Here is a 9496-nt window from a genome sequence, read left to right as displayed (position 1 = left end):
TCAGAGGCTGTCCCTCTTCCCATTACTACGGAACCCACTTGGAGACTGAACTGCCATGAGCTATATCTGTGCAGGGGTTCTAGGTTATCTCCATGCATGCTACTTGGTTGGAGTATGCATGGAATCTTATGAAAGAAGTGGGAAATAGTAAGATCTGAAGAGGACAGGAGCTCCACAAGGAGAGCAACAGAACCAAAAAATTCTGAGCACAAGGGTCTTTCCTGAGACTCCAAATTTTTTTAAGTGATTCTCAGCTGTCTCCTTTGCTTTCAGACTTGGTTTGTGAAAGGTGTGTTTTCAGTGCTACTTGTTCCTCTATCAGAGAGTGGAAAAAACTCACCTCAGTATTACTGGAGTACACTGGCACATTTGACTTTTCTAAAAGGAGACACAGGTAAGTACATGCATTATACTTTCTTCTGAGTTTTAGAACATTGATTTTTATCTACTGTAGCAACACATAGCCCTAAAATTACATAGTCTTTTCTATCTTCACAGCAATTATGTCTTTATTTTATGTTTCATCTCATTCCAAACAATATTTTCAGACTTTAATATGATCAAAATGTATGAAAAACAAAAAAAATCATTGCTTTTCTCTAAAAGTCAAAAAGAGACACATTTTGTGCAACAACCATCAAATGTTTATTTCTAGATACACGTTTCTAGTAGTGATTTTGGATGCTTTGTTTTAAAGGAATCACCACCCAAGAAAGACGAAAGGTCAGTTAGGAGCTGGAGAGATGGTTCAGCAGTTAAGGGCACTTGGCTGCTCTTGAAGAGGGCCTGGGTTCAATTCCCAGGACACAATGGCAGCTCAGGACAATTCACAACTCCATAATCGATTCCAAGGAATCCCATGCCCTCTTCTGACCTCTGCTGGCACCAGGTACGCACACATACATGAAGGCAAAGCACTTCTATACATAGCATAAAATAAATATACCTAAAAAGAAAAACAAGTAAAAAGTATCAGCTATGATCCGAGGAACTGGAACTTCTCACACTGGTGCAGATAATAGAAATGTAAATTTTTCCATAAGCAGGGCTAGGGTGAGAGCACTCAAGGTTTCATTCTAGAGTGAAAACATTTGTCCATATCCGTTCAGCTGTTACAGACAGATTGATGTCGTCTAGGATCAGCAAAGGATCTTGTCTGCCAGCAGACCAGCCATAAGGACTTATTGACTCTGCTGGTTATTGTTTTTGTGAACTTGACAGAGCTAAAGTCATTTAGGAAGAAGGAACTTTAACTAAAGGACTGTATCTAGCAGACGGGCCTATAGTCAAGTCTGCCTTGTGGAGTGTGCTAATGACCCACTGGTTGAAGCCAGTTCCAAGACTCATGACTATCTAGACCTAAAGAAACAGGAACCCCCTCCTTCCCACCTCGCTAATCTTTGGAGACAAGATCTTGCTATGTAGCTGAGGTTAGACTCATATTTGTGGCTCTTGATAAAAACAGCCATATCCAATTTCATTTTTGACCACGTTTGTCATATATCGAATAACAATCACTCAAACAAACTCAGAGTTTGTTGTTATCTGGTAAATTTTATTTAAAGGTTGTTAAAAGAATAAATATTATGCTTTTCCTGCCTTTTCCTTTACATGAGACAGTTAAATACTGATTTAGACAGTAGTGTAAGCAAAATGTAGGTGATTTCTAGTTATCTAATATTTTGGAATATTTTCTCTTAGGCAATACATATGCCTTAGGATCTGGCATGATATTTTTCATCATAAAAATGTTTGTTCAGGAAGCTCAACACCTACCTCAGCTCTGTGTCTAATGAAAGGCTTAAAAATTTGAAACTCAATTCTGGAGATGCTTAGACTATTGATTAGGACATTGATAATGTAAAAGGCCTTCTAGAGTCAGATTAAGGTACATGATTAAGGTACAAGTCTCCATTTTTAAGAGAGCGGCTGTTTGTAGTTGTATAAACTGAGAGATGCAAAGGGTTATTCAGTTTGTTGTTCAGACAACAAATATCAGAGTTAAAGCAGAATATGAATACTGGCCTATATTCTCTGCTGAACTATTTTTAGAGTTAAAATGAGCTGCTTAGTAGGCAAACTGTTTTACCCGTCAAAAGAAATCAAACTAAAACCAAATTAAGTAAAGGAAACCTTAAAAGTTGCATCATGGTGTTTATGAAAATTACTTGGAAGAGAGCCTCTTTAGATTGCCTCCCAGAACCCCTCCTCTTACGTGACATGTAGTTACGACAGTCTGGGAGGGATGATTTTAAACAATGTAATATGCCTGAGTGCTTACTACAGATGTCTGAATTTTGCTACATGTGGTATTTTCTCCCACATCAACCCCCAGTTCAAGGATCTGCCAAAACAGTTCTTGGAAAAACTTGTTGACTTGGAGATTCATATAGTGAATAAAAGGGTTTATTGAGAATGGCTGAGCCTGCAACTCTGTGTAAGTCTTTTTACTGAACAGCTAACATAAGCATAAAATACACATCATAAAACACAAGGTTTTCTAATGTTCATGTTGACTCCTTCCTTCCCCAAATTGACTAAGCCTGGAAGGATCCATAGCACAGGGCTCATCCCACGCTTCCTTCACAGAGTCAATAACAGCCCCTTGCTCATCTCTGGAGAGGCAACAGTTATTCTAGGAATCACTCTTGCCTGAGAACATTTGATATTCTACTGCAGAGCCAACCTTCTCCTGCCCCGCAGGCCAGCTAATCTGCTCCTAGGTGTATTCCCAGGATAAACCTCTGCCAGTCACAACAGCGCGTATGCACGAGAACACGATTCTGCTTAAAGCGAGGCAGCCAAGAATGCCTTGGTGGAGAGAGCAGGACAGAAAGATATGGTTGTGTAAAGTGTCACATCCACAGCTATTCCCAACTCTGAGCTCCCCAGAAGGCTGCCTTGCTGAGCCTAGGAGTTGATTCCATTCCTCCAAGTGCATGATTGACACACACCAGGATCCATTCTCTGTGTGATCATGGCTCTGAATGCAGTCCATTTTACTCTTCCTTCACAGCCTCTTCTATGCAGCAGGCAGGAGATAAAGGATGAAAAAAAGAGAATAGTTTTCATTAGCATGCCTTATGATGTGCTTCGCCCTCTGAAGAGAACTACTTTTCCGGCTTTGGATAGTGTTTTTAAAACCCAAGTTTTGAAATGTCCTTACTATTATTTTTTAAAACGTAGTTGTAGATCTGTGTTCAAAATGAGTACAATCATGCAAGAATCTAAGCAGGAATCTTGCAGATAAACCACAGAAAGGAAGGTCAGTTTTCTTTTTCCTGTAGCTACAAGGGGAGCCAGGGCAGAGCTCTCCTCCTCTGAAGAGAAATGTGACTGCTGAAACAAAGGGAAATGGTCTCCAAGGAGGAGGTAACCAGGACATGTAACCAAGAAGCTGGTCTGATGGCATCCCTTCCCTGTCCCCACCCTCCCTGTACCATCCCTCGGGAAGGCTGTTGGAGCAAGAGACTCACTCAGTCTGTGGAGGGCCAGCTGTTTTCCTTAGGCAGCACTTTGACTTACAATTTGGGGGACTAACGCACTATCTTTTTCTTTCTCCGCCCAGATGAAATCATTTCCTTTCACCATCCTGCAGCTTCGTTCTTGTGGGAGAGAGGAGTTGGTGCTGTAAGGAGGTCACAGAGGGAAGAGGAGAGGAGAAACTTATAAACACATCCAGGTTTAATATGTCCACTGGTAAGAAACACATGCTCACACAGACAGGATGCTTTAAGGTCTGGTTTGCTGTTTTTGTGAGGATCAACCACTTTTCTCAGCTTTGCCAAGGCAGACCCTGAAAATGGAGCCTCCTGTGTCCTGGAAAGAATCCTTGTTAGTTAGCTATGATAACATTTCTGTCTTTTTAGAGATTATTTGTAGAGGGATTTTAGTCCAGCAACCTAGCTGCTCTGATCACAAGACCTTCTAGGTCTGTGTGATCCAGCTGGAATGCAGACAGGCCCTTAGTACACAATCTTAATTCCAAACAATGAAGGTAAAGTTAGTTTGTAGAAGGAAGCACTAATGTTTGAAAGTGATGTCTATTGAGAGGCAGACAAAGTGACAAATCACAGAAAGATTTGGCAAAATATGCCCAACTCTCATGAGGAAAGAGAATTTAGAGTAGTAGAGAGGAGAGAGAGAGAGAGAGAGAGAGAGAGAGAGAAAGCAAGTTTACTTGGACAGTTGCACAGGTTGCAGAGAGAACAATCTAGACACAGGTGAAGACAGATAAACCAGAAAAGGCAAAGGAGCCAGAAGATAACAACAGATTGCTAGAGATAGTTTGAGGCCAAGCAGAACAATTCAGTCAGAAGCTAAGAGAAGCCAGTTTGACTCCGTCAGCTTGGAGAGGAATTCAAGCCAGAACAGCTGAGTTCAACCAGCCAGCTACAGTTCAGAAGGAACTAAAAAGGGTGGCCTTATTCAGTAGTAAGTCTCCGATGCTGAAAGCATTCTAGGTCTAGATTACATTGTCTGGAGGCTAGAAGCTTCCAGGACTAAGCCTAGGGTAGCAGATAGAGGCAGTGAGACTCCAAGATGACAATTACATCTGGCAAATAAAAGATACTTTTGCAATTGTTAGTGAGTTTATACAATATCAAAATGTTCTTGGAATTTTGAGGTAATTGTCAAAGTCATGTTAAATCAAAGGATGGAGAAAATACTTTCTAATCCTCTTATATTTATAAAAATGGAGATCAGAAAACTCTGCCTTCACCCCAAGCATATGGAACTTGAAAGAGCATACGGGACCAGAAGCAAAGCCCTATGCAACCTAGAGAATGAATATATTCATTCAAATTGTCATCTTTTAATAATTGAAGTATTTCCACAGCTGGGCATGATGGTGCAGCCTTTACTTCCAGGCAGATGCAAGTGGATTTTTTTGAGTTCAAGGCCAGCCTGGTCTGTCTAGTGAGCTCTGGACTAGTCAAGGCTACATAGTAAAACACTGTCTCAAAAAATGAAGCCCTAAAACAATAAAAGATTTCCCATAACACAATGTTATTTTTTCCAAATCACCTTTAGGAGTCTTTCTTGGATATAAATGGGATGTGGGGGATGGGACTAGGGATGAGAGGTAGGAAGGGAAATCATAGTTGGAAATTTTATGTTCCACTTGCCTATGCAAATTAAATTATGGGATAAGTCAGGAAGAGACACAATATTGGGTAGCTTCTGGAGGACATTCTCATGTGTTCTTACAGTAATGGTCAGCCATATTGACATTAGAGGAGCCGCCTCTCCAGAATTAACCCCCACACATGGCCATGATGGATGGAGTACCCTGCTGCCTCAAGATACTTAACCAAGAGGCAGTGGGAGTCAAAATTGTGGCTTCCAGCTGGGACTACCTCTACCTCCAGCATACACACACACTTGCACACACACACACCTACACACGCAGGCACATACTCCAACATATAGTCTATATGCATAGTTAGCCATTTTTATTTCATTTTCAGGAATTATTACTACTTTGGTCTCACCTTCATCCCTGTTGTTGCATTTTAGATGGACAATCCGCTAAGAGCGAGCCCTGATTCCAGATGTTCTGCTTGTGGTCCCTTAAAACAGTCACATGGACCAGGAGATCTGCTCTGACCAGTAGCTCCTCTCTGTACATGGCATCATGCCCGGCAAGGTTCTTAGTTATGTCACTGTGATCCTGGATCTGAACAGAGAGCTTGATGGCAGCTCCCCATCTTCATCAGGTTAGTGGTGACGTCCCCAGGGCCTTCCTACTTGGACCTAGCTCCCAGGGAAGGATACTCAGAGCTCCAGGGGAGAAATAGAAGGTCCTCCAGTAACAGCAAAGGCAACACTTTTTTTTTTTTTTTTAATAATTGTGACCCTGAAGAGTTTTGTAAGACAATATTGGCAGCAGGGACCATACAAATGTCTCTTTTTTTCACGGTATTATCCTCAGTTCATAAATTTAGCCAAGAATTGTCTGTAACTGAAACATCCCTAAATGACTCCATCCAATTCTTGAATAGCCAAGCTCCTCGGTAAAATGAGGTTTGCGTTTTCTTTTCGGTGATTTTCTGAAAATTTAATGTCACTGATTGTTTTTGCTTCTTCGGTTTTCTTGCTATTTCAGCAGCTTAACGGAAGACTTCACCTCCTTCTTGTTCTCAGAAATTACTGTAGCAGTCACAACCAGTACTGCAGTTTGGATTTTATGCTTTAATCCCTGCCAAGCCTCCTACCCTCCACACTCTGAAGCCGGGTGGGAGTGAGAGTGGGGTTGGGGGTTGGGCTTCTCAGAGCCACGGACTCAAGCAGCAGGATGGAATTGTGGCAGATGCCCAGCAGCACAGCTGACTTGGATTTGAAAGGAAAGCACATATCAGTAGTTAGGGAACTGAACAGTTTCTTCCACCAGAGAACACTTGGACTAACAGCGAGTACTATGGCCATAAAAGCCAGAGTGTCAAATAAGTGCCTGAAGCACATCTCTTGACCCTGCAGTTGAGGCTAACAACTCAGGGATGGGGTCAGAAACTGAAAAACCGTGACGTTAATGGAGCTTAATGGCTGAGAGCTATTTCTTACCAAGTTTTCAGAAGCCCTTCAAGCTACAGTAGCACTTCAAGTTTGCTTAAGGAAAGCTTAACTCACTCACAGCTACTGATCCATATTTATTGTTATTTATTGGGGACAAAAAAAGTAATATAGTTGAAATGCTTAATTTATTCATTTTGTCTTTTTCCTTCCTGCTCTGGACACACTTACTTTCCTACAATATTTTTTTTTTTTTTTTAAACAAGCCACCTGCTGACGTGGAAGTTTCTGGTTTCCTTGAAGACTCAGTTTTGTCCCACACTGTTTTGCTGCAAGCTGGGCACGTGATGTTTTGCTGGAGGTTGGCTTGTGAGAGGGCATGCGATGTTTTGCTGTGAGCTCTCACATGTGAGGGGCGTGACCTTGGTCAGCTGAGAGCATCCGTGGGTGGACTCTGAAGAGAGGAGATACATAAAGGCCCCCACACAGGGAGGCATTACTGTTTGGATCGACGTCGCTGCGCTGAGATTCCTGCTTCAACACTTGACTTCATGGGAGAGACTTTCCAGACGATCCGAGTCTGGCCGCTTTCGCCGACTTTGTCCTGATCTTTTGAATCCCGTTGCTGCTTGTTGTCAGCCTTTGGACTGGTCTGCTGGTGTCCTGACGACTGAGTTTGGTAAATCCCTAAACATTGACCCTAATCAGCAGCCCCTTTCCCTACTAACCTCCTACCTAAGGTTATGGGGTGGGTGGGTGGAAGGGAGGTAAAGGTGCATAAGAACCTTAAATAAAATAGGTTTGGTGAAAAATCTAAGCCTACAACCTGCCATTTTGTCGTTACCTTTTAACACACTCTTTCCTTTGTTAAAGGGAAACTCCACCCTTTACCTGCTTTTTTGACAAGTTGTCTGTGTTGGATTTTGTGTGCCTGTCCTTAACCCCGTCCCATGTGCTGTGCTTCTCCTTGTCTGCTCAACTTTTCATCACTGCAACTTAGCGCTGAGTCTTTGTGATTTCTGGAAATAACCGCATGGCTCTCTCTAGTGCTTGGGCACCTAGTAGGTCCTGAATTAATAGTTGTTAGGTGGGTGAATAGATAGACTACAGAAGACTGAACAAATAAGTAAACTATTTTCCAGTTGGGGGAGCAGAATAGCTTTCCAATGTTACGCATGCTTCTGTTTCGTTTGGAGACCTTTCAAATTGTAACCACAGGGATTTCGTCTGAAACACAATAAACTACTAGACAGGCTGCAGATAATTCATTACTACAGAGGGGGAAATGTGGGAGAGATAATGGAAGCCCAGGAGGAATAATTCACCCATTAAACGGACAGTTAAGTTGTTTTTTATTTTTGTCTATTAGAATTAAAGCTGTTACAAATATTTATGTACAAGATTTTTTTTTTTTTTTTGTCAATTTAAGTTCTTTTTTTTTCAGCTTTTTTTTGGCTTTCTTTTTTTTAATGCAGTTTATTCAGGAACCTTGAACAATCATCTGACCCTGGGGAAAGCCAGCCCACAGCTTAAATAGCCTCTGGGTAGCCAACCCCAGCGTGCCACGTGGGCAATGCAGATAGGTCCACATACATGGAAGCAAGCCAGATCCTCAGCCTTAGCCAAATGTGGAATTGTTTGTGACAGAGAGCACTCACCATCGGGAAGGTGGAAGGCGGAAACCAGCTCCATCTTTAAGGCATAGCATTCCGCAGCTCTCTACAGTTCCCCCTTTTTGTTTTAGACGCATCAGGCAAGAGTAGAGGTCTGATCTCTGATATTAGAAATAAATTGGGACTTTGTACTGATGTTCATTTAGGTGTCATCCACCCAAAGAGCATCAGACCCGACCAATACCTTTTTCTCAGAGGCGGGACCTGGGGCATCAACCCGCATGCAATCAGACATGCTCTTCTCTGGGTCCAAAGCGGCTGACCCTGAGTGCAGTGCTTAGCCTCACATCCTGAGCTTAACCTTTTAGCTTTTTATGGTAGCCAACCATGCTTGGGGAGACTGTCCTGCTTCAATGGCTGTAAAGGCCTGAATGATCATGGCTGCATTACGCTGTTGTGAGACTCTAATCTTGCATATATACCACAGGCAAACCAAGGAGACCAACACCAGAAGGCCTGCTAACGCTCCCATGCCCGCCCATTCCTTCAGATGATTCATGGCTGCAGCAATCCATGATGATAATCCTGTGGCTAGTCCTGTGTCCACTCTGGTAGAATTTACTGTGACAATGGCCACTCTCAGCTGCTCCATTGTAGTATCGAATTCTCCAGTCCAATTACCTAAAATATAGCTCGGCAATTGTTTAGACAGATTTGCAGCACAGGAAAAATTCTCATGTTATATGCTAGTGACTCAAAGTCCAGCATATTTTCATTGACAGCCAAGTTGAGCGATTTGCCATAGGGTATCAATTTGCTCCTGCACGAGGTCAATCCTCTGATTGAACACCATCAAGCTTCCTTTTAGTTGAGCATTAATTCCTTTTTGTACAACTAAGGCATGAGCTACATCGGCTAAATGATTATTCAGGGTCTGAGCAGTCTGCCCAGTATGACTCATGGCTAATGCCCTGGTGGTAGCTCCAACAGCCGCCAATGAGATGGCAGTAACAATGGTGGCTGTAGTTCCAAGATCCCTAATTGTGTCTGAAGAGAGTCATAGCGTGAGGGGCATCAACGGGCACAGGCACCCAGCGATCAATTTAAGTTCTTAAATCCCGGACAAATGTCCAGGAGTTCCTGGGGTAAGTGGGTTGCAAGATTTGAAAGAGGCTGCTGATGGACTGGGTTTTGTTACCTATTGTATTGACTATGAGAACTCAGAAAAGGACTTTCAGAAAACTTACATTTCTGTTGCACCCCTGTACATTGTATGGAAATTAATGTTGACCAAAAACCCTTGTATATAATTTTGGTACCAGCAGCTTTAGATATAAGCCAAAAATTGGGGACAACTTGAATGTCCTTTC

General features: G+C 42.4%; 1 long non-coding RNA gene across 1 annotated transcript; it reads left to right on the top strand.

The window, feature by feature from the left end:
* The first annotated feature begins 270 nt into the window (after positions 1-270).
* On the top strand, positions 271-7238 carry LOC132649568 (uncharacterized). Its single transcript, XR_009588073.1, has 5 exons — positions 271-394; positions 698-889; positions 3569-3699; positions 5521-5720; positions 6780-7238. It is a non-coding gene; the product is annotated as an uncharacterized LOC132649568 (long non-coding RNA).
* Positions 7239-9496: the final 2258 nt, after the last annotated feature.

The sequence above is a fragment of the Meriones unguiculatus genome, chromosome 20 (genome assembly GCF_030254825.1).
Source record: "Meriones unguiculatus strain TT.TT164.6M chromosome 20, Bangor_MerUng_6.1, whole genome shotgun sequence".
Taxonomy (NCBI): domain Eukaryota; kingdom Metazoa; phylum Chordata; class Mammalia; order Rodentia; family Muridae; genus Meriones; species Meriones unguiculatus.
The sequence above is the reverse complement of the archived record's forward strand: the minus strand, read 5'-3'. Positions and strand labels throughout refer to the sequence as shown.